At 45.9% G+C, this 24,127-nt stretch overlaps 1 protein-coding gene across 1 annotated transcript in view; it reads right to left on the reverse strand.

The window, feature by feature from the left end:
* opn7b (opsin 7, group member b) overlaps positions 1-23,541 on the reverse strand; it is a 43,602-nt gene extending 20,061 nt beyond the window's left edge. The window contains exon 1 of the mRNA XM_086212828.1: positions 23,306-23,541. The gene's annotated coding sequence lies outside the window, so the exon portion shown is untranslated. The remainder of the gene's footprint in view (positions 1-23,305) is intronic.
* Between the last annotated feature and the right edge of the window lie 586 nt (positions 23,542-24,127).

The following is a 24,127-nucleotide window of genomic DNA, read 5'->3' on the forward strand; positions in this document are numbered from 1 at the left end:
ACTGTTACACTGGCCTGCGCTCCCCTTCCATGAACCAGTCTACCATCCAGTCCCCCATCAAGCTGGCTTGCTCTCCCTGCCTCCCCTTCCATGAACCAGTCTACCATCCAGTCCCCCATCAAGCTGGCTTGCTCTCCCTGCCTCCCCTCCCATGAACCAGTCTACCATCCAGTCCCCCATCAAGCTGGCTTGCTCTCCCTGCTCTCCCCTCCCATGAACCAGTCTACCATCCAGTCCCCCATCAAGCTGGCTTGCTCTCCCTGCTCTCCCCTCCCATGAACCAGTCTACCATCCAGTCCCCCATCAAGCTGGCTTGGATGGTAGACTGGTTCATGGGAGGGGAGGCAGGGCAGTGTAATAATAGGAGATAAAAGGGGGGGTGGGAGGGGGGATGATGCAGGCGGCGGTTGGAGCTCTGCATCACACCTGCATCACCTCAGCTTGGGCTCACACACTTTCATATCTGTGCCCAAAGCTACATTCAAGTTCAATAACAATAATACTATACGACAATAATAAGCCATGTAATTTATAAAGCAGAAATGATAAACGAGTCCCTCCATTAAAAGGAAGTTACTTGTTGGCTTGTGCAGCTGAAAGCAGAACATTCATTTGTTACATTCATTTTAAGATTTGACTTTCATTTATATCTATTATTTTATTCAACAGTTAAATATTGTCTTAAGTGGTTTGGCTCAAGTTAATCAGTGAATTATTTGTGCATTAATCTCAACTGAATCAGTTTGACCCTTAAAAATATGGTCACACTCCAGTGTCTTCATGCAAAGTGAAACAAACCCTGGAAAAACATTCCACATACAACTTTGTAACCTAGTTCTGTCAGGTCCATTCACGTCAAGAAACACAGAGATGATAATGAGCTTGATTTGTTTATTCTAGTACAATTGGCGGTACGGCTCCACTCAGAGGAGTCCCCTGATATGTTTCATGATCACCATGAAACAGGGGACCAGCAGCGTGAGGGAAGGTTCTCCCAGTTTAAGTCTGGAAGAGCAAACATAGTTGCAACAAACATAGCCACAAGTTTTAAGTGCTGCAGGTCACCAGTCCATGGCAGGGCCAACACATAGAGACAGACAACCATTGGCTCTCCCAGCCACGCCTACGGTCAATTTAGAGTCTGGATTAACCTGGTCCCTCTTGATGTCTTTGGACTGTGGAGGAAGCTGGAGTACCAGAGAGAACCCAGCAGGAACAGGGAGAACATGGAGACTCACCCAGAAAGGCCCTGTGCCCGAGCCGGGACTGGAACCTGGAACCTTCTTCCTGTGAGGCGACAGCGCTAACCACTGCACCACCATGCCGCCCCTACTAATAATCATATTAGCTGTAATAATCTCAATAATCAGTCAAATAAAGAGTCACTCGCCCCTTGTTTCATGTCAGGTGTATGAGAAACATGACAAACTCACACTTGGGCACAACAAATGGCTCTATTGCATTTGATTGTGTTTTATGATGATACAGGACAACAGTGTTTTAGTCCAGAAGTGCAGGCTGCCCACGGCCTTCCTCCCACTCCTCATGAGGCTCTCAGGTTGCTGGGTCACTGAGATAATGCCAGGCCACAAGGCAGGCTCCAGCTCAGCCCTCTATGCCCTCTCTGATTAATGCTGCATTACAACCATTACTGTACACTCTATGTGTCACTCTCCATTTACACCCCCCTCTCTCTCCCTCTGTCGCCTTCCTGGTAGGGTTTTCTCCTTGGGTATCCTGCCTGTCTGTTCACGTTCGTCAGCGTGCATTGGTTTGTTCCAGTGATGTTACAGAAAGAGATGATAATTGTCCTGCATGCAGTGAAGACCTTAATTTCCAAATGTTCTATGCATATGACAAAGACTTTGCTTGTGCTTGTAACATTTCTCATGGTCTGTTTTCCTCTTTTTTGCTGCATCGTTTGCACAAATTGATTACAGTCACCTTGTAAGGACACATGCATGTGTGTATGTTATGCACACAGGTGTGTGTGTGTGTGTGTGTGTGTGTGTGTGTGTGCGCGCGCGCACGCAAGTGTGCGCAGGCTCATGAGGATGAGCGAAGACATATTATGCTTGAGCTGCACTTCCAATGAAACCCTTTGCAAGGTCCTTGGTGAGTGTAACACATTTGCTATTGCAGAAATGGAAAGTCTCAATCATCCTGCCAAACACGTCAGCTTCCTTTGCTGCTTTACGCTTCGGTTCATGAGTAAAACATGTCTCTAGGAATTTAAACAATAAGCTGTCCTCAGAAGTAAGGGAATGGTCGTCTATAGCATTAACTGCAAAACTTCCATTTGCATTGCCTTCGGTGGCCCCTCTGGACAAAGTGGCAGGGATCCAGAAACAACTGGTGTATCTTAGTTAGACTGTCGATCATGAAGACAGTGTGATGATGGACCCTCTGGTTGGGCTACTGTTGCTCAGTAATCATAATTTTTGCTTTCACTGATTTGACAAACAGATTTTAAAAGTGCTAGACGAGATGAATCTGCTAAAGACACACAGCCACCTTTTCACTTCATAAATGTCAGTAGCTGCTTTAGCTCCTGCGCTTCAATAATGATGGACTTGCTCCTCACCTTCTAATGTGTTCAGTTCCTACAAACTGGAATTAGAAAGTATATATAAAATATAAATAACCACAGACAATACAGTACTTTTTCAATGGAAGAGGATCCTTCAGCTTAGTGTGCTTGTGTATGTGTGTGTGTGTGTGTGTGTGTGTGTGTGCGCGCATTTGCACATCACCTGCTCACAGGTGTATGGAACAACACGAAGACTTTGTCAGATTATTTGCAAGCACCATCAGTGAAGTTGTATAAGATGTTCTTTTGAACAGATACTTATGCTGGATAATGACAGCCTTGTTTTCTACAACACAGCGCCACTGCACTCTCTCAAAGACTGTATTATCACTATCATGTACACATTAAAATATATAACAGAAGCACAATATTGTATGTTAAGTTGCTCACAACTCAATAAGGACACAAAGTTTCTCATTAAAGTCAAGTCGCATGACATCACACAATCTATATTTTTCTGTGAGAAAATAAATAGTTAAAGAAATCTTTCCAGTAACATTTGTTCATATTCACCACTGAAGAAGTAAGATGGAGACCATTTTGATTCCTCTCACAGAGGTAACAGCAGTCACAACCTAGCAGCCACAAGATCAGGCAAATAGAAGTAGAATAACAAATGATCCATTAGCAGGTTAGCAACATGCCATGCTATGATTAGCTGCATCTGATTGAGTCAGTCACGAATGACACACAAGAGTTAGACACCTGCAGCACAACACTAATATGCAATCTTTCACTTGAAGGCAGCAACATTCTGAACTGGATAAAGGTTATGCACACATTATTACAGTTGGATTTTAAGAAGTGGCCTTTTCCAGAATAAAAACCAAACTAGACTGTACGTCCAGAAGACAAAATCCAGGAAACCACAAATGACAACTCCCTCTATAATACATAAGCTGTTAGAGTTATACAAAAGAAAGTATTATGTGACGTACACATGTACTATATTTTGATATGTAGCTCAACTATACATTGTTCCTTCAAAATTTACAAAAAACGTGATGAAATAGAGAATTTACTTAATCCAGAAGATTAAGTGCAGAGCCTGACCAACTGCTCAACTGTGATAAAGTCAGCTGAGTGACCAGGAGTCCAGGGTGGGAGACAAAATCCAAACCCACTGTGGAATTACTGCACGAGACCTCCAGAGAACGACGCATCACATGAGGACATACTGGAGGCATGTTGATGTCACAGTGAGCACATGAATGAATTTGTTCTTCTGTATTTTGATTTAACCACTGCTAATGGTGCTGATGTCCCAGACAGCCTAATATGGACATGCATATGTAGGGTGTTTCCACTGTTAGAAGTAAATTAAAGTGAATTCAGCTCCGACTAACATTTGGAGGTCATGGTACTAGTCAAGTCAAGTCAAGCCAAGTCAAGCCAAGTCAAGCCAATTTTATTTCTATAGCGCCCAATCACAACCAAAGTTCTGTCCTGACTCTGTCCAAGTAGAGCAGGTCCAGCACCTCCCTCCTTCAATGAACCTCCACCCAACAATTCTCCATCAGCAGCACATCCTGCAACAGCAGCCACCAGAACCTTCCTTTACCAGCAGGAAGGTGGAGCAGATCCAGGATCAGTGGGGACGGAGAGAGAGCAGGAGAGCAGGACAGAGACAAAGACAGAGAATGGAGGAAGACAGAGAGACGGAAGGAAAGAGAGGGACAGAGACAAAGACAGAGAATGGAGGAAGACAGAGAGACAGAAGGAAAGAGAGGGACAGAGATAAAGAAAGAGAGACAGGAGGACAGACTGATGGACAGACGGGGATGTGAGCAGGTGGAGCTATGGGTGGCAGCTGGAGCCTCTTTAGGTCTGGAGCCTCCTCCAGCAGCACCAGGATCTGGGATGAGGGGACAAGAAGAGGAGTAGTAACATGTATGAAGACAGGAGGAGGAGAGAGAAGCCCAGTGCATCATGGGAGATCCCCAGCAGTCTGAGCCTATAGCAGCAGATCTAAGGGCCAGCCTAAGCAGTCCTGACTATAAGCCTGATCAACAAGGAGGTCTTAAGTCTGCTCTTAAACCTAGAGAGGAGGTCTGGGTCCTGGACTGAAACTGGGAGACGGTTCCACAGGAGGGGAGCCTGATAGCTGAAGGCTCTGGCTCCATTCTACTGTTAGAACTCTAGGAACCAGCAGGAACCCTGCACCCTGGGAGTGAAGGGTTCTAGCTGGATCATAGGGGACTAGGAGCTCTGTCAGGGATGAAGGAGCCTGATTGTTGAGGACTTTGATGGTAGAAGAAGAATTTTAAATTCTGTTCTGAATCTGACAGGGAGCCATGCAGAGAAGCAGTCCAGGAGAGACCTGGTTTCTGCTACCAGTTCTAGTCAGGGGGGCAGCAGCGTTCTGGACCAGCTGGAAAGTCTTTAGGGACTTATTAGTCCAGCCTGGTAGGAGGGAGGTGCAGTAATCCAGCCTGGAAGTGATAAAAGCAGGGACTAGTTTTTCTGCATCTTCTTGAGCCAGGATGTGTCTGATCTTGGCGATGTTACGTAGATGGAAGAAGGCGTCCTGGAGATTTGTTGAATAGTTAAGTTAAAGGGTCCTGGTCAAAGAGAACTCCTAGGTTCCTACGGTGGTGCTGGGGGCCAGGGTGGTGCCATCCAGGGTACCTGTCTCAGTATATAGGGTGTCTCTAAGATGTTTTGGGCCCAGGACAATAACTTCAGTTTTATCAGAGTTTAATAAAAGGAAATTATGGGTCATCCAAAGGGGCAAAGACCCTGTTGTATCTGTTCCATTTCTTTCTTATTTCTTTATTATTCCGCCACTTTTGACCTCAATTTGACCCCCTAAACACCCTCATAAACTCACCAAATTTCACAGGTCTGGTGAAAAATGTGATAAAATGTAAAAAGTAATCCCCAAAATGCCAAAATGTGCTCCACAGTGCCACCTAAGTATCTAAAAAGGGGTGCCACGGCCAATAGGAATGTCTTAGAGACATCAAACCAAAAATCAATTATTTGTCTCATCAAGACCTACAAATCATATGCTGACACCTCTGACCTAAGTCCAAGTCCCTAATAAGGACATGAAAGTACGATTTTGTGCCAATTCTGGACCACCAACCAACACTATCTCCTCCGAGGGCATTATTGGTATCTCCTTCAGAATTTAATTCATGACTTGTTAGACTGTGCTGGACAAAATTTATGAAAATCTTTGTAATAACTCAAACAGTTTGGATTCAGTAAGCCTTGAAATTTGGTGCACAACATTGCATCTTACACTGTAAACCAATTCGGAGGCCGTCTCTGGACAAATTCTTTGTGTCAAAATGAGGCTTCTGATGTCTAAACTGCAAGTCTGACCACTTTCCAATTTGTATCAGGACAAATTTTCGAACTAAAATGTGAATTCTAAAGTAAGATTTGGCCAAAATCCTGGGATTTATGAGGTTATTTCACAAGAGAAAGTTTGCAAGTCAATTGCAGAGAACCAGGAAGACCCCGCTATGGTGTCCAGGGCCACATGGGTGGTGGTAGGGGTCATTTTTGATCACTTTGTTGAGGGGTCTAAAATCCACACAGAACCTCTAGTCAACCTGTGTCTTCTTGAGGACCATGACGACAAGGGAAGCCCAAGGGCTGGTGGAAGGCTCAATGAGTCTTGCCCAATGCATGTCCTGCAGGGCCTTGTCTGCCGCTGCCTGCCGGGCCAAGGGGAGGTGCCAAGGTCTCATCCTAATGGGCGGCACATCTCCAGTGTTGATTTTGTGTAGGATGAGATCTGTTCATCCCACATCATCCTCTGACAGTGAAAAACAGTCTCTGCACTCCAGCAGGAGCTGCAACAGCTCCTGTTCACTGAGAGTCAGTCAGTCGTTTTTCTGCCAGACCTCCCTCACTGCCAGGACTCTGTCCCCCCTGTCAGACAGTGTCACGGCTGTGGAGGATGGCGCAAGTGGTCCATCAGGTGGGTGGTTCGTTACCGTTCATGCAGCTGGTGACTGTGAGCATGCTATGTTGGTGTGGCTCTGTGTCAGGCAGGTTGAGGGGTGGTGTAGGTGATCTGTCAGGGGTGGGGCAGGCAGCCATGTGGGTTGTTTTCTCAGCTGGTAGTGCTGCAATGATGTGGGCCGATGAGCAGCCCGGCTCTGTTGGCCACCGAGACATCTGGACAACGTGCCCATCTGGAAATGTGAGTGTTCCCCTCTTGGGATCAGTGACACAGTCCAATGTCTTCAGGACATCCAGCCCCAGTATGCAGTCTTCCAGATCTGCAACCCACACTGGGCAGTGAGCTTTCTTCTACAATTCTACAATTTCGTTTAGCAGACACTTTTGTCCAAAGCGACATACAACACAAGCAAGAATTCAGACTTAATTAAGGAAAAACCCATAGTTGCACAAAAGTGCTTCAGTTGTGATTTGGGCACAGGTACTGCCATCTAGTGGCAGAAGAAGTGTCGCCCCCCCCCTCCCTTTTTTTTTTTTTGACAAACATACAACATCACACAACACAGTTAGTGCTACTTAATCACTAAGTGCTGGGTCTTGGACCCTCTGACTGATTCTACCACAGGACAAACAGGAGAAGAGTCAGGTTCAGTGCCTCGGTGCTCTCTGAACAATTGAGTCTTCAATTGCCTCTTAAAAGTAGAAAGGGACTCAGCAGAACGCACAGAGTTCGGTAGTTCGTTCCACCATTTGGTAACAACAGAAGAGTCTGGCTAGAGATCTGGAGCAGTGCTGGGCTGGAAGCACCAGGCATCTTTCGCCTGCAGAGCGTAGTGGGCGAGAAGGAGAGTAGACCTGGATCGGGGATTCCAGGTAGGCTGGAGCCGTTCTTGTGATTGTTTTGTAAGCCAAGAGAAGTGCCTTGAATTTGATCCTGGCTGCCACTGGAAGCCAGTGAAGAGAAATCTCTGGGTTGGGACTCGGCGAGAGCAGTCACACTCCTCTTCTCTCCTCCTCTTCTTTTCTGTCTGACTATCATTCTTTGTCTCAACTCCTATCCAACGCAGCTGTGAGCTCTCCACCTAAAACTAATCATGGAATTGATCAGCTGGTCTCTCAACGCTATTGACACCATATTTTCGACAAGGAAATCAGGACCGGAGGAACCTGCCTGTCCGCATGGAACCGACCCTGCGGGCTACGTTCTCGATTCCTGGGGGAGATGGCGTACCGCGTGCTTGACGCCTCTCTCCGTGGAGGACATCGAGGACCTCTACTTATTTGGGTTCATGGTTGTGGGGCTTCTCCTCCTCGGACTTGGAGGTGCCCTCACATACCGCAAAATTGGCAAGACGACGGCTGCCACCAGATCTGGACCTCCACAACTGACCGTCATTTACAACGCAATTATTGAGGCTGGCAAAGCGGGGCAACAACAGACTCTTGAACTGAAATGCAGGATGGAAACCATCTTGGAGCAGTTGGCCGCTTTGCGAAGAGGAGAGTGATGTTGAAGACCAGAAAATTTTTAACTTACAATTTGGATTGGACTGAAAGAGAAGACGGATTGGAATGTGTGCTCCTCTGCCCAAACCCAAACACAGCTTCCTTATCGGCTACTGAAGGTCATCTGCCCACTGTTTATCCTCCAGGAGAACTCCTTCTGCTTTGGTGACGCAAATGGCACGTACTATCCCCCCCTCCCCCGTGTGTTCCTGACCCCCGCCTCTGCCCTCTCCACCTCCCTTGGGGTGGCAGCGCCTGTTGGCTGCAGCCTGCCCCGCCCGGGCTTGGTTGGCACGGCTCTTGCTGCGACGCCTCACTCTCACTTGCTTCCATTGGGTCAATGGACTGCTCAAGTTTAGCGTACATACACAACAAATGTATATGTGCTGTTGTTAAATTTCTGAAGTGTACCATTATTACTTTCAATCTGTAATAATTGTGACGACTTGTGATAGTTGTATCAGGCTTTGAGTTGTGATCTTTAATTGCCCCTCGGGGATAAATAAAGTTATCTGAATCTGAATCTGAATCTGAAACCAGCAGTGGGGTGATATGTGCCCTTTTGGGGTGGTTGAAGATCAGACGTGCTGCTGCATTCTGGATCATCTGCAGAGGCTTGAATGAGCCTGCAGGGAGGCCTGCCAGAAGAGAGTTGCAGTAGTCAATGTGTGAGATGACAAGAGCCTGAACCAGAATCTGTGTGGTCTGTTGGGTCAGGAAGGGTCTGATCTTCCTGATGTTGTAGAAGGCATAACGGCAAGACCGAGAAACTGAGGCCACATGAACCTTAAAGGTCAGCTGGTCATCAATCATGACACCCAGGTTTCTGGCTGAGTTTGTGGGCGCAAGTAGGCTCGAGTCAAGTTGGACACTGACCTGAGGCTGAACAGATGGACAAGCTGGAAAGACCATCAGTTCAGTCTTAGACAGATTTACATGAAGGTGTCGTTCCTTCATCCATGTGGAGATATCAGCCAGACATGCTGATATACGATCTGAGACCGTTCTGTCATCAGGTGGAAAAGAGAGGAAAAGCTGAGTGTCGTCAGCATAACAGTGGTAGGAGAAGCCATGGGAGCGGATCACTGCACCAAGTGAGGTGGTGTACAGAGAGAAGAGAAGGGGACCAAGCACTGACCCCTGAGGAACCCCAGTCGATGGGCCATGTGACCTAGACACCTTTCCTCGCCATGACACTCTGAAGGATCTGCCTGTGAGGTAGGACTTGAACCACAACAAGGCAGAACCAGATATGCCGAGCTCAGAGAGTGTAGAGAGGAGAATGTGATGGTTCACCGTGTCGAAGGCAGCAGACAGGTCCAGCAGATGTAGGACAGAGCACTGACCAGCAGCTCGAGCTCGTCTCAGTGACTCAGGGACTGACAGGAGTGCAGTCTCAGTGGAGTGGTCACACCTGAAGCCAGACTGAAAAGAGTCAAGTTTCTTCTTTCCTAACCCCAGGGTCACTACGGCCTCACCCACCATGGGCGCCCACTCGCCAGTAACAGTCTGTAGTTTCACTATGGTGGGAAAAACTGTCGTCCCCTGCCCCACCACATCCTGTCTTACTAGTGTTGCTGAAGACCCTGTGTCCACCAGTGCACAACAACCTGTCTCTTCAACAGTCATTATGGCATACAAGCAGTCCCCTCCCCTGTTCCGCCCCAGCATCATAAGTCACTCCACCTGACCATCAACGTCAACTGCTGGCCACAACGCCCCCCACTGCATTACTGTTTGCATCAGGTCAGGACACTGTCCCAGGGGTACGCACAGTCCTGTTTATGCGGCCCCCGTGTCATTTCCGTTTTGCGTAGGCACATGGGGGCACTCCCGGATCAAGTGGCCAGGCTGTCCACAACCCGAGCATGTCCTCAGCTGCGGTCCTCCCTGCAGTTAGGTTGCCCGGACTAGCTGTGTCAGCTCCTCTGCCCAGGCAGGTGTTGTCGTTTCAGGCGCAGCTCCACTTAGAGCCCTCACCTGTGGTGAACTGTCTATGATGGCCCCCAGGGGCCCAGCACACAACATCTCTCTCTCTGAGGCCAGCCCCAAAGCTTCCAGGAGTGACCTGGGGTGAGCCAGCAGCGTCTTCCAAGCAGTGCTTGGAGGAAGTGGTCTCGGGCTAATTCACTCTGGCTGGCTGGGGGCATATGGGTGAAGGTGCGTTGAACCAGCCCCACAATATCGTAGGCGAGATCCCTCAACGGTTCTCCGGGTTGTTGTTGTCGGCTGCACAGCTCAGAGTGGAGAAGGCTAGCCGCTGTGCATAGTCCAAAGCACCCTTTTAATGCTCCTACTAATGTGTCATAATCACTCCTATCATCAGGGCTTAATAGCAGCAGGCTTGAAAGTGCATCACCGGTCAGACACATCGCAAGCTGGAGGGCTTTTACTTCAGTGGACCACTTGCCGGCCTGAGCTAGCAATTCGAACTGTGCATGGAAAGCCTCCCAATCAGCCTTGCCACCTGGGGTCTTCATGGAGGGCAGCACCAGCTCAACATGTGGCTCCCTATTCAAAATCTCTGCTGCCACTGTACCCCTATGCGTGTCACATCCCCCATCGGGGCAGGTAGTCTGGCCAAAGCCCGCCTCAGCAGCTATTGTAGCAGTCATGTCCTTGGGCGCTCCCCAAGCCACAGCAGCAGTGTACTGTTCCAGCTCTATATCACACTCCTCCTTCTTAAGTTTTGGACGGACCGTCGGTAGCATTCTCTCCCTGTTGTTGTCTGTTGTAGCTAAGATGGCGGATGTGCTGACACTGAGGCGACGTCGTTTGTTTACTTTTCTTCTAACACCAGTGTAAGGTCCCTCATTGACTGACGAGGAGACATGAGCAAAGTTAGTGATGGTTTATTGCCAGGTTTTGCACTGGCTACTGAGGGCTGTAACCAACACCAACAGCAACAACTGGCACGCGACACACATACAGAAGCTGCCCCCTGAGGCGTTCACTGTCCCTCTGGGAAAAACAACACTCATCTAAACTCACAGAACAGATGCAATATTAACAGTTTGTTACAATATATCTTAACAAAGCAATTTATATTATTAAATGTAATTTTACGTATTACCAAATTAAAAGTTTTGTAAATGGTTATACCTTCAGAAAACCAATTTGAGTTGTACTAGTTGTATCTTTCATTCACTAGAATGTCAGAGTGTAATACTTGTATTACACAGCAATATGTGAATAAGGGAAGTGCCTGCACTATTATGACCCCTCAACGATTCACCGGCTCAGTCCAGCTCTGCTGATACCCTGCCTGCATTGCAGTAAGCGTGTGACCTCACTTCCTGTTTCTGTGTGTTGCTGAAGGTAGTGCCTTGCTTTGTTGTGCTATCTAAAGTTTGATCATCCCTGCTAATTCCTTATTTCATTGACTAATTACCTGCCAAACTATATAGCTAATTGCTTGATTTGGCTGAAGTTTAAAACACCATCTGTCTTGGAGTGACAGTCTTTTTTTCTTGTAAACTCTCCACCCTAAGTTAGCACATTCCTGCTCAGTGGGCCACATGTTAGTAGTTACTCCTCAGCCTCCTTTAGTGATACTGAAAAGTGTGTTACGTTCGCATTGTAACACCATCGCACCGATGGATCCAAACAATTTGATGCTAGAGCTAGCCAGTCCCCGTTAGCTGGCGCGGACCGTCTTAGCTTAGCCCCGACTCGCACTCCCCTTGCAGTTCCTGAGTGGCCGGGAAACCAGGGTGGCTGGGTGACTGTCCCAAGGATACACCGTCTGAAGCAGAAGCTTGCTGTCAGTGACCAACCACCGTCTCTAACAGGTTCTCCCCACTCGGCGACACACCCGCTGAGAAAACAACTTTGGTAATTGGAAGTTCCATTCTGAGAAACGTGAAATTAGCGACACCGGCGACCACAGTCAAGTGTATTCTAGCAGCCAGAGAGGGCGACGTAGAGTCAAATTCTAAACTGCTGGCTAAAAGTAAACGTAAATACGATAAAATCGTTATTCACGGCAGCGGTAATGACATCCGACTACGCCAGTCAGAGGTCACCAAAACAAATATTGAGTCGGTGTGTACATTTGAGAGGACGATGTCGGACTCCGTAGTGTCTCTGGACCCCTACCTCATCGGATCAGCGACCACATGTTTAGCCGCATGTCGTCGTTCAACCGCTGGCTGTCGAGGTGGCGTCCAGCAAACCACGTGGGCTTCATTGATAAATGGAAAACTTTCTGGGGGAGACCTGGTCTGATTAGGAGGGACGGCATTCATTTCTAGAAATATGGCCCAGTTTATAATAGAACCAGAACCCTGAGAACCCAGAGTTCAGACCAGGAAGCAGAGCTGCCGTCTTACACGCTTCTCTGCGTGTCCACTAGGGGGCAGTCACCCACCCACACCCCCATAGAGACTGTGTCTATCCACCACGTCAGTTTATTCACTCCAGTTCTACTGTAGAGGAGTCAATCAGAAAAACCTGATCAAAGTTAACACAACCACTAAAATAACTCAACAGAATATCAGAATTAGAGGACGATTGAATATCAGACCTCTGATGCTGAAAACTGATATCTGACAACTGTGACGGAGAATTGTTGGGTGGAGGTTCATTGAAGGAGGGAGGTGCTGGACCTGCTCTACTTGGAAAGAGTCAGGAGAGAACTTTGGTTGGGATTTGGCGGCAAACAAATAAAACTGACTTGACGTGATTAAACTGTATAATTGATACAATAAAGTCTTAATATATTAAAGTCTCATGTCTGTTTATTGGGGATGCATCAATCTGATATATTGGATGCTGCCAGATTGAGTATTAAGTATTTATCAAGTCATACTGGTCTGTTTTAGTGCCAAACAATGCTCGACCTGATTTTTCCTCCTACAACTAACCAACACATTTTCAGTGAGGCATTTAGACTCTTACTGCTTTAGGCTTGTCAGTAGTAGATTTGAGCTCAAGTACCATTGTCATGAGAGCAAAGACACTTGCTGATACAGCACAACAGATTTTCACAGCCCAGCAGAGGACATTGTTGTTGAGCTGATGCCACTCTAGCTTGGCGGAGTCTGGAGTAAAAAGGGGTGGAACCGACCCCCAGCCGTGAGGTGCTTGGATTTTTATTCAGTAAATGGAATCTAAATCTAATGTTGCTTCATCAGATGTGTGCAGTGTGAGATGATAGAAAATAGACAACAGGGTATTCCTGCTTGTTCTTTTTAGTTTGAGGAGGGGCAACAGCTGATTCGTTAGCAGACCTTGATGGATGGCTGCAGTGGTCGACAGGAAGCAGACAAACATCCAGTCCACCAAAATTCTGGCAGGAGACCAAGGTGGTCCTGATTTCATTTACATCCTAAGGGAGCTCTGTCAGGGTCCTCTGCAGCTCTTCAGTGTTGATTCATTTGGATCTCACCATATGCTTCCATCCCGTCAACTTTCTCTTGCACCTTTTAGACATTCACGTTTAATTTATTGCTGCATCGTTGTTTTAGCTACACTTTTGTGTCCTACATAAATGTAAGAATGTTTTATTATGTCCCAAATACTGCAGCACTTACACAGCACTTTTCCTATATATGACCATACTAGACTTGACAGTGTATTTAAAGATCTTTGCCATGTTTAAGAAGGGAAATGAAGGCCCAGGCAATCTGATATTTTCAGATCATATAAACAAAGTAGTAAACTTCCAGGCACTGAAATCTTCCTAAATAATCACAAACAAGGTGGCTGCATAAACACACTCCACCCAGTATAATATAGTATTAATCTAAAAATTGCATCTTTTTTTTAAACTGGGAGCTGCAGAGTTTAGCAACAGATTTTGCTGATTGGCGAATAAAATTTTTATCAATGTTTTTGGAGCTGGTTTCCATATTTGTGCTATTTGTAGTTCCTGTAAACTCTTACAATAACAACATTTATTACATGTTCCTAAGCACCATAATTCATTTTCACTGTCCACAGAACTGACCTGTCAAAAATTCACATTAAAATGTAGTAACGGTGCTTGGCTTGTAGAGCAGAATGGTCTCATCCCAGTTCTCCATCCACAGACCTGAACCTTCTTTTCTCTCTGCTATGTTCTCCTTTCCCAATTCAACATTCAGTGTATGAGCTGCTTTCCCTGCGAGTGCTGCGCTTCCTTTTCCTGCACTTGTTAAGTCACCTCCTCAGACCTGCTGCGATGTCGTCATCATGGGACACAGCCTGCCAGCGTCAGACAGCAGCTGCTCAGACTTACTGGTGGAATCAAAATTTTATTTTTAAACTGGACAAACAGAAGACCTGTGAGGGGGCACGATGGGGACTGGACTGAAGGGTTGTGTCAAGGATTTTAGCTCACATTGTCTCCTGCATGCCATTTTGTCCACTCATATATGTTGTTATTCCTATTCTAAAGGTAATGTTAGAAGGCAGAAATTGTGCTTGAAATCAAGAGCAAACTTGGAATGACATTTATCATGAAATAAGCTGCTGAGGTTGTGGTGCTACAGTGTGTTTTAGCCAAAGAAAAGGAATTACCAAATTCCACCTGAAAATAGTAAGACTTGGAAAAAGGAAATCAAGTAGATCTGACTGTTTCCAGTGAAACTTGTGCTGATGGTGAATCCCTACTTGACCGCAGGGAAGTGAAAGAAGGCAGATTACTGATGTGCGAGCATAAACGTACGATTAATGGAAACACTGGCACAGACCTGTGTGAGTCTTGCTATACTTTAATTTGTCTACTTTCCTTAACACTGATGTCAGCTGTCATCACTATTGATAAAATGAAAATGAATGAAATCATGCATGGCATTGACAAATAAACATAATAATGAGGATCTGTTAATCTACCCTCAACAGATTTAATAGCAGAGCACAATTTTGATATATGTGACGGATGTAGTATTGAAATGTAACCCACATGTTCCTGTCAGCAGTGAGGGACACAGATGGGAGCTGGTAGTCAGCTGACAGATGTGTCAGTCACCTGTGACGTCTTCCCTGCATGTTACGTTCAGCTTGTTTTGGTGAGGCAGAACTGCAAGACCTTCTCAAGAGCACAGCGCGTTAGTCAAGTGTTTGTCCCCTCGTGAGACAAACATTGGCTTTCAGGGGCAGACGGACGAATAGCGTACACCTGAAAACACAACCTGAAGTGCATGAACAGACCAAACGTTTTCTACTTATGGTTTTGTTGTCAAGGAGCACTGGGGGAGAGGTGGGCTTTTCATTCAAGCACAGGAATCAAAGATATGTTCTCTGTTGGATTATATGGGTGGGAGAGTCTAGAATGCATGGCCGAAGGATGACGAGGAGAAACTAGCATGGTCCAAACTCCTCTTTTGATAGTTTGCAACCTTTGTGTCTGTTACCCACCTCCTGTATGTATCAGTACTCAGTATGCTGGGGAGTGGTCGCTTCTGTATGCAGCAGTTGTACTGTCTCTCAATAATTAGCCACAGTTCAATTAATCTTAAAAGACCAATAAATAAACAGCCTAAAGAATTCTAAGGCTACAGAAAGGACCTTTAACAGCACAATCAACTAAGGAAAGGCACAAGATGTAAAAACTAAAATCTCCACAGCTGCAGCCACAACGTGCTCATACATAACAACACTGAACAAACCCAACGCAGAGATAAGGCTGGTTGTTTTTGTTTACTTTGATAATTTCTTTAACCCTTCACATAAAACATGATTGATAAACAGAATTTGATTTACTTACACAATAAAGCTCATCAGAGTCCAGAGAAGCAAAAGAGCAGACCTCCCAGCTTCTCCAGGCAAACATTGCAAACATGCACTGGGTTTTTGGGATCTGTGTTCAGCACTGATGGACTTTGGATTCGACACCATGTATCAACACCAAATCTTTTTCAGGAATAACTCCCCTGTAGCCGAAGTGACTGACCAAGACTTAATACAACTCAGTATTTTTGACACCGAACACCAACAATGAAAATCAACACTTCATTTTTTGCTGTGTGATGTTGCAAGACGTAAGAGTTGGATTTGGTTATTTAGTGGTAATGCGTTAAGTTCTTCAAGGAGCTTAAGAAAGCAAAATATCAATGAATGTCCTCTCAAGGCACCCCAGCAGCATCAGGACAGGACACAAAATAACAGGATTTCTGAATGTTTTAACCAACGGGACATGAGAACCAAAACCAGCGACAAAGCCAACGGCGTCGGGTTCATTAAGGAAACAGAATCCGACTGATGCTCATGCCATACAGCTCTGCCCTGCTGTGCGCTCGAGCAAGAGGCTGTCACCCAGCACCAACTTTAATCTCCACTGTAAGCAGCTGTGTGTTCCGTCCTCGCCAACTGAAGTCAGTAAAGCCCATGAATGTGAGATTTCTTGTCGTGTGAAGGGATTTTCACCCTGGCACCTTCAGACAAAACCCAGCTTACTGCAAACTACCAAACACCACAATACATACATGTGCTGCACTAGAACCTCAACCTGAGGGGGTCCTCGTGGTGGCAGGTATGTCACAAGGGAGCCCCAAAGGCTGTGCATGTGTGTGAGTGTGTGCATGTGGGGGCTGATTAATCCATGTGTCTAAGAATACTTCATGCAACAGCTGGAATTATTGCTTCTCCAAATTATGGCCATAATTCACAACATCACCTTCCCCGTTCTGAACTGAATGGGAGCCATTCTCCAGCTGATCCACTTCTATGTTATCTGTGAGCTCACACCCCCACTGACATGTCACTCCAACACGCCTTCCCTCCTACACAGATGTAGAAGCTGCTGCAAATCATATCACCTCTTTGCTGTCACTCTGCGACAGCTAATATCACCTGAATGAACCCATACAGGTAAGCACACCACACATGGGAGGATATTTACATACTAAAGTGCCTAAAGCTGCAACCAATGATTAAATTCATCATCAAATGTAATTGTTTGACCCACAAAATGTCAGAGGAAATGGAGGTCCTGGAATTTACCGTAAAAAAAGTTTCTTTTTGTTTTGTTTGTTACAAGTCCTGCTTGGTCCAACTGCTCCCTGTTGAGCTCTCAGCACCTTCCGCCGACAGGATCTGCTGAGTACTGGAATGACTTTTTCATTGTACGAGTTACAATGACAACAAAGTGAATCTGAATCACTAAAACAGAATCCCCAGATTGAAAAGGTTGGAACCAGTAAATATACATCACTACTTCTACAAGTCTACAATTCTACAATTTCATTTAGCAGACGCTTTTGTCCAAAGCGACGTACAACACAAGCAAGAATTCAGACTTTAGGAAAAGTCCATAGGAAGCGCAAAAGTGCTTCAGTTGTGATTTGGTCACAGGTACTGCCATCTAGTGGCAGAAGAAGTGTCGCCCCCCCCCCACCTTTTTTTTTTTTATTTTTATATAACAGACATACAACATGACACAACACAGTTAGTGCTACATAGTCACTAAGTGCTGGGTCTTGGACCCTCTGACTGATTCTACCCCAAAGAGGAGCAGAGTCAGGTTCAGTGCCTCGGTGCTCTCTGAACAATTGAGTCTTCAATTGTCTCTTAAAAGTAGAAAGGGACTCAGCAGAACGCACAGAGTTCAGTAGTTCGTTCCACCATTTGGTAACAACAGAAGAGAAGAGTCTGGCTAGAGATCTGGAGCAGCGCTGGGCTGGAAGCACCAGGCGTCTTTGGCATGCAGAGCGTAGTGGGCGAGAAGGAGAGTAGACCTGGATCAGGGATTCCAGGTAGGCTGGAGCCGTTCTTGGGATTTTTTTGTAAGCCAAGAGAAGTGCCTTGAATTTGATCCTGGCTGCCACTGGAAGCCAGTGAAGAGAAACCAGCAGCGGGGTGACATGTGCCCTTTTGGGCTGGTTGAAGACCAGACGTGCTGCTGCATTCTGGATCATCTGCAGAGGCTTGAATGAGCCTGCAGGGAGGCCTGCCAGAAGAGAGTTGCAGTAGTCAATGCATGAGATGACAAGAGCCTGAACCAGAATCTGTGTGGTCTGTTGGGTCAGGAAGGGTCTGATCTTCCTGATGTTGTAGAAGGCATAACGGCAAGACCGAGAAACTGAGGCCACATGAACCTTAAAGGTCAGCTGGTCATCAATCATGACACCCAGGTTTCTGGCTGAGTTTGTGGGCACAAGTAAGCTCGAGTCAAGTTGGACACTGACCTGAGGCTGAACAGATGGACAAGCTGGAAAGACCATAAGTTCAGTCTTAGAGAGATTCAGTTGAAGGTGGCTTTCCTTCATCCATGTGGAGATATCAGCCAGACACGCTGATATACGATCTGAGACCGTTCTGTCATCAGGTGGGAAAGAGAGGAGAAGCCGAGTGTCGTCAGCATAACAGTGGTAGGAGAAGCCATGGGAGCGGATCACTGCACCAAGTGAGGTGGTGTACAGAGAGCTCCTTTTACCACCCTATGACTATGATGTCACTGGGTTACTGCACCAGAGGAGTTGCTCTTTCCTTTCAGCTCCAGCCCGAGAGTTTATGGATTTCTGACATACACACTGAAAAAAGGGAGACTTGCCATCTGTTGGATTTATGTAAGCATCTTGCGTGTATCTAACACAATTGCCTCTTGTTTTAAACTCCAATGTAACTGTATGGTGTAGGAGCTACGTGGTGAGCAGAAAGAGTAAATAAATGTGTTCTGATCATGTTGGGATGAAGCTATTCGATAATGTAGCATAATAATTATCGTGAGAAAGAGCGCGATCTCGTCACGCACGCTTTGCATTGTTACAAGACGGCAACTCCAGCACCGTGGTCAACATCCGTCAGCATCAAAGAGCTGCGTGACGCCATCACTTTGGTAGGTAAGTCTGGATATTCCATTTTAAGTAGCCTTTATCCGCATCATAATTCATGTCATAAAGGTTAAATAAGCGTCGTAACTCGTGAGCGTATTTGCTTGTAAAGTTTTATCGCCGTGTTTCATTTGGGGGAAAAAAGAGCTGTCCAATGAGCTGTCCGTAAACGCCTCTTTACTTGACTTAAATCATGTAACCTCTTATGTCGTCTGGGGTCGCCAACAGTTCAACTTCAAATGGGGGACACTGCAGTTAGTGGTTCTCTTTGGTGGATTATTTAGTGTTTCTGGAGTGACAGGTCTGAAAGAGCCCTTAAAAAGTTCATCCTCTGACTCTCGTGTGCACCTTCCACTTGTTATTCTCTGTTTATTTCAAGAATGCATTTTTTAATCAAATGCAGTTCTCTCCACACTGGACATGGATCCTTCTTTGTTTCCACTTTTACAGTGAATGGTGCAAGAGGTGTTCCAGTGACAGAGTGAATGTGGCGATGCCACGCCTGCCCTGCAGTTTTTCCAAGCAGGTCACATATTCCCAGGCATCATCGGGTGAGACATAGACCTTTTGGGACCAACAGTCGTATTTCATGTGTGCATACAAGCTGCCCATGCACCCTTACAACATGGAACGCACTATTAATTCATCTGAATCGATTTCATGTTATTAGTTCTCGTCATCAGCGCTCAGAGAGTTGTACATTTAATTGCCATTTGTGTCCATTGTTGAAAAACTATCTCACGTTGTTTCAGATAATCAGAGTTCAAGCGCATCCCCACCACGCCTCTACAGTCAAGGTTTCAAAAGCGATCCAGGGAGCCTGGCAAAAAGCTGAAGGACTTAACTGCCACGATGACCGTAAGTAACTTTTACATTTTCAAATGTTAAGTGTATATGAATTCGGTTGGTTCAGTGAGAGGTTTATATGCGTTCATGATGCTTTCTAGACGCTGGTGTCCCATGCTGACCTGTTAAAACAGTCAAAGCAGTATTTGATAACTTTCTTCAGTCCTACTGAAAATTTAAGTTCAAATATCATTTTTTTTTGTTTTTGTTATGCTTCTTGAGGATGACAGCGATGCTGTAAGGGAGTCCCTCAGCAAAGGAATCTGCATCTACCTAAACGAGAATCCTGATTTGCTGGTGCGGGAGGATACGGTGAGTGCCGTGTGAGCAGATTGCGACTTTGGGTCGGTGGGTCAGTCTGTGTCCGTCTGTCTGCTTGCCTGCCTGATGTGAACAGAATTATTCCAAAGGGCATTTCAGTTTACAGAATGTAAACATTTGTGAGATTCCTTGATAAGAGTGCAAAAATAATGCATGTGTGTCCATGGTTGGTGATTTATGAAGTCACTCACTGCCTGGGGGAAAAGTGGCATCACCTGCTTCTGCAATGTCTTACAAACTTAACTAATGTCAAGCTTTAAGGCTCCTCCTTATTTGATCTGGCATTTGTGTTTTTCCTTTTTCTCTCGGAATGAATCCCAACATTGCATTCTCTGGCTGCAGTTATTTGCTATGCTGCTCACATGGGTTTGAATGTACCATAGCATTAGAATTGCAACATTTAAAAGAGAAAAAAGCTTTAAGAAATGTTCTATTTTCTATGAGGACATAACTGAGGCTGCTGCACTTGGCGCCATCCAGAGGACAACGGTGGGAATCTACGTCACCAGAGAGACACCAGCCGACGACTCTGATGTGGGCATCATCATCGAGGGCGTGGTGGTTCTCCGAGACCTTGATAGTGTGGCCCTTGCACCCGCCGTGCTTTTTGGACATTTCTACTCTTTAAACATGAAGTGTCCACCACAGCTTCGCTACACTTTTGAGGTAAAACAAAGGTGGTCATGGAGTTGGATGTGACTCAACTCTCCAGAAAAGCCCAAAGCTTCAAAACAAAACTGCTCCAGTGAGGAGAGCTGACAAGTGAGGCACTGTTGATTCACGGCGTGTGTTGGTTTGTGTGTGCGTGTGTATGTTTGTGTGTGCACTCGTGAGCGTCTGTGTGTTACCGGTTGTGAAAATGTTTTGGTGTTGAACACTGGGACCTCCATATTTTGAAGGCACTTACAGGTGCAGCACCGATGTCATTGAATACTAAAACATGCCACAGCAGGGTTTTGTTTTTTCAGCCCATCTTGAATGAAGGACCTGTGATGAAACCACTACATTTTGGTTCATCATTTATAAATCGTAACTGTTTTTGCATGTGAAGTCTGATCGTAATCCTTTCGAATCATTTGAAATTTGGGAGGGTTACAGACATCAATGACACTTTGAGTATTTCATTAAATTGATAACAATCACAATTGTGATTTAATTTAATCTTGACAATGGCCTTAAAGAATGTTTGTATTGTTCTCTTTTAAGATGGTTGCTTGTAATCTTCAACTGAAATAAGATATTTTGTTTTGAAAGGTTACTGGTGGTTACAGGCACCCACCTTGAAGTAGAACAATACAAACATCTGACTGTAGGTCTCCATTGTGAAATTGTTTACCTGCCACTAGAATACTTAGATGTAAGATGAAAACATCTTATCATATTTAAGTGACCAAATAGTATTGCAGGAAAGTAAATGAATAGTGTTTGAAAAAAGGGATACAATGAAGTAGGATTCAATTGCTACAAGAGCTTACTTACTACTTTATTAAAACATGTTTCAGTCACACATTGAATATTAACAAATTGTGTTCGTTTAACTTAACTGTTTAAGTTGCTGCCAAAGCAAAAGTTATCTGTTTGAGGTTGGGTGGTTAATAACAGCAGCAGCTGCAGCTGGAAAGAAAATGGCCTGGACTCCCCCGGACGATGACCCAGAGCCTTTGTTCATGGACAATAGGATGGTGGCTATGGGACAAGCGAACTATTAAAGGCTGATGTTTCTGTAGTCTCGGGATGCATGGCTGAAACAGCATCTTTGTGTGGCAACGACACCCAAAGTACGACAGGCGAAAACCCCTTTCATTGAAGTCAGTATAGAAAGCCTCCAACCAGCGTTCCATCTCCTCAGAAATTTTGCTTGCACGTGAGACTTGATGTCGAAACACGATGAGAGAGACTTGAACATGCACACACTTCTTGACAAGTCAGTCTGAGAATGCTGCAGGCAGCACGGTTCAAACCAGAACTGCAGTATCTCCAGTTCTCAGTCCACTTACACTGACAGTATCAATGTACTTTGGCAGGGTTCGGGTTACTTGGTGTCCCAGGGTTAAAACAAAATGCGGAGCTTCTTTTAGCCACTAACCCGAACCCACAGCCGAAATTTGGAACAAAACTGCCTGAAGATCAGAGCCTTGAGACGTGCTGAGCCCTTCAGATCCAAACTGGGAGCCGGCGCTTTCTCGTCACTTTGACTGATTCTCTTTTGCTGTTCACTGATGAGACGGCTTAAAGTGTTTCCCTTTGCTTTATTCTATTTTGTGTCGTGAAAGAGTTGCCGTGTGTGATTGTGTTCTATATACAAACATGTATTGCTTTGCTTGAAGAAGTGGTAGTAGAGGTAGTATTTGATTGGATAATACTTTGTCACTCCCTCACTCTATCACTAAACATGACAGTAACTTACGAGAACACGGCTGTGTGTGATGAACCGTTGAGCACAGCGACCATGACAACCTCATGGGAGGGCGGCTGTGGTACTGAATGAGAAGAAGCAGGGTTGTCAAACCTCAGCCAACATTAAACATTGATTTCATTGTAATTATGATGTCTGATTTTTATGAAAGTTTCCAACATCCTCGTCAAATACTGAGACACTTGAACTTGTCCTTCCACTTAAGATGTAACTTGTAAAAATGCCATCTAACACTGGTTTCCACTGATGAGTCTGACGTGTGTGAGCGCCGATGTCTCCTGTAAAAATGCGTCCCTGCTATAAATGTAAGAACAAAGGCCTCCAACTCAGTCAGACTCCTGTGGTGGTTTTTGAAGATCGTCTTCTGTGTGATACAGCGGTTGGTCATGAAATGACAAAGGAGACAATTAACTCCGGGTGTTAAGCGTCTGTCAGGCACACACACACACATTTTTTGCTTGTTGCTAAATTAAGAATTTCAATGCATTGAAACTTTGACATCAACATTTTTATTCAAAGCAAAATGTATTAGGTATGTCTGTGAAAAGCTTATGTTCTAGCCTAGAAGGACTATTAGGTAACCTCGTCCACTGACAAATTCAAGATGACCGCCGTTCAGTCAACTGGACCGCTGGGGTCCCAGAATCCAGCAGCACTCAGTTCCCCAGCAGAACCAGATGTCGCTGGTACAAACACATGGCGTGTAACTGTCACGGCCTTCCCACAACCCTCTGATGCAGAGAACCCTAATAAAACTAAGTGCATTAATTACGGGGACGCAAGAGCCGGGAAGTGACCTCGCAGCTGCTGTTCCTGGATGAATGCCATCAGGATGCAGAGCAGACAGATGAACTAGAGCTTGTCTACATCGACGACATTGTCATAAACACTAAAACTCCCAGGAAGGACGAACAGCCCCCGTTAGTAATAAAGATACTAAAATGATCAGGTTACCTTAACGGGACAGCAACCCGGGACGGCTGGGGATCGCCAGCGCCTTCACAAGTCCAGAGCGAAGCGGGTCAAACCTCCGCCATGTGCCTCAGCTCCACAGCAGCTGGGACAAGTACTGGTGTGTACTACGACTCCAGCGTCACACCCGCACCGAGCGTGCAAATCCAACAGTTGAGATCCGGGAGAGGGCAGAGGGACGAGCTGCTGCCGCTGCGTCCTCTCAGTCTGCTGCTCCCTCTCCGCTGAAATCGCTCTCTTGTATACAAGCTCTCTCTCTCTCTATCTCTCTCTCCCTCTCTCCCCCCTCTCTCTCTCCCCTCTCCCCTCTCCCTCTCTCTCTCTCTCCCCTATCCCTCTCTCTCCCCTCTCCCCTCTCCCTCTCCCTCTCTTTCTCCCCTATCCCTCTCCCTCTCTCTCCCTCTCTCTCCCCTCTCTCTCCCTCCCTCCCCCTCCCCCTCTCCCTCTCAAGGTATGCAAGGTAGCAGCCCTCAAGGGAACTCCCATCTGACGTTCTGGATCAGGTACGGATCGCCTCAGTGCGGTCCAACCCGATGAGAGCAGTCTATAACTCCTCACTATAGTGACTTCAAGATGTGCTCCATGCTCATGGGTGTGACACTTCCGCTCCATCAACTCCGTCTTTGCGTCCCGTCTCTCTGCAGCTCTGCGCTGGACACACACAGACGTGCCTGGCTCAGCAGCTCCACACCCAACTTGCTCAGGACAAATTAAGGACCCGAATGCACATCTTTCCTCTTCTACATGTTGACCATAACACTGTTGTGTTTTTGATGGATGCGATTGTATGTTGTTGTTGTTGTG

This window comes from Aulostomus chinensis, chromosome 9 (genome assembly GCF_037954235.1).
Source record: "Aulostomus chinensis isolate RoL2024-O1b breed Wild chromosome 9, RoL_Achi_v1.0, whole genome shotgun sequence".
In the NCBI taxonomy this organism is placed as follows: domain Eukaryota; kingdom Metazoa; phylum Chordata; class Actinopteri; order Syngnathiformes; family Aulostomidae; genus Aulostomus; species Aulostomus chinensis.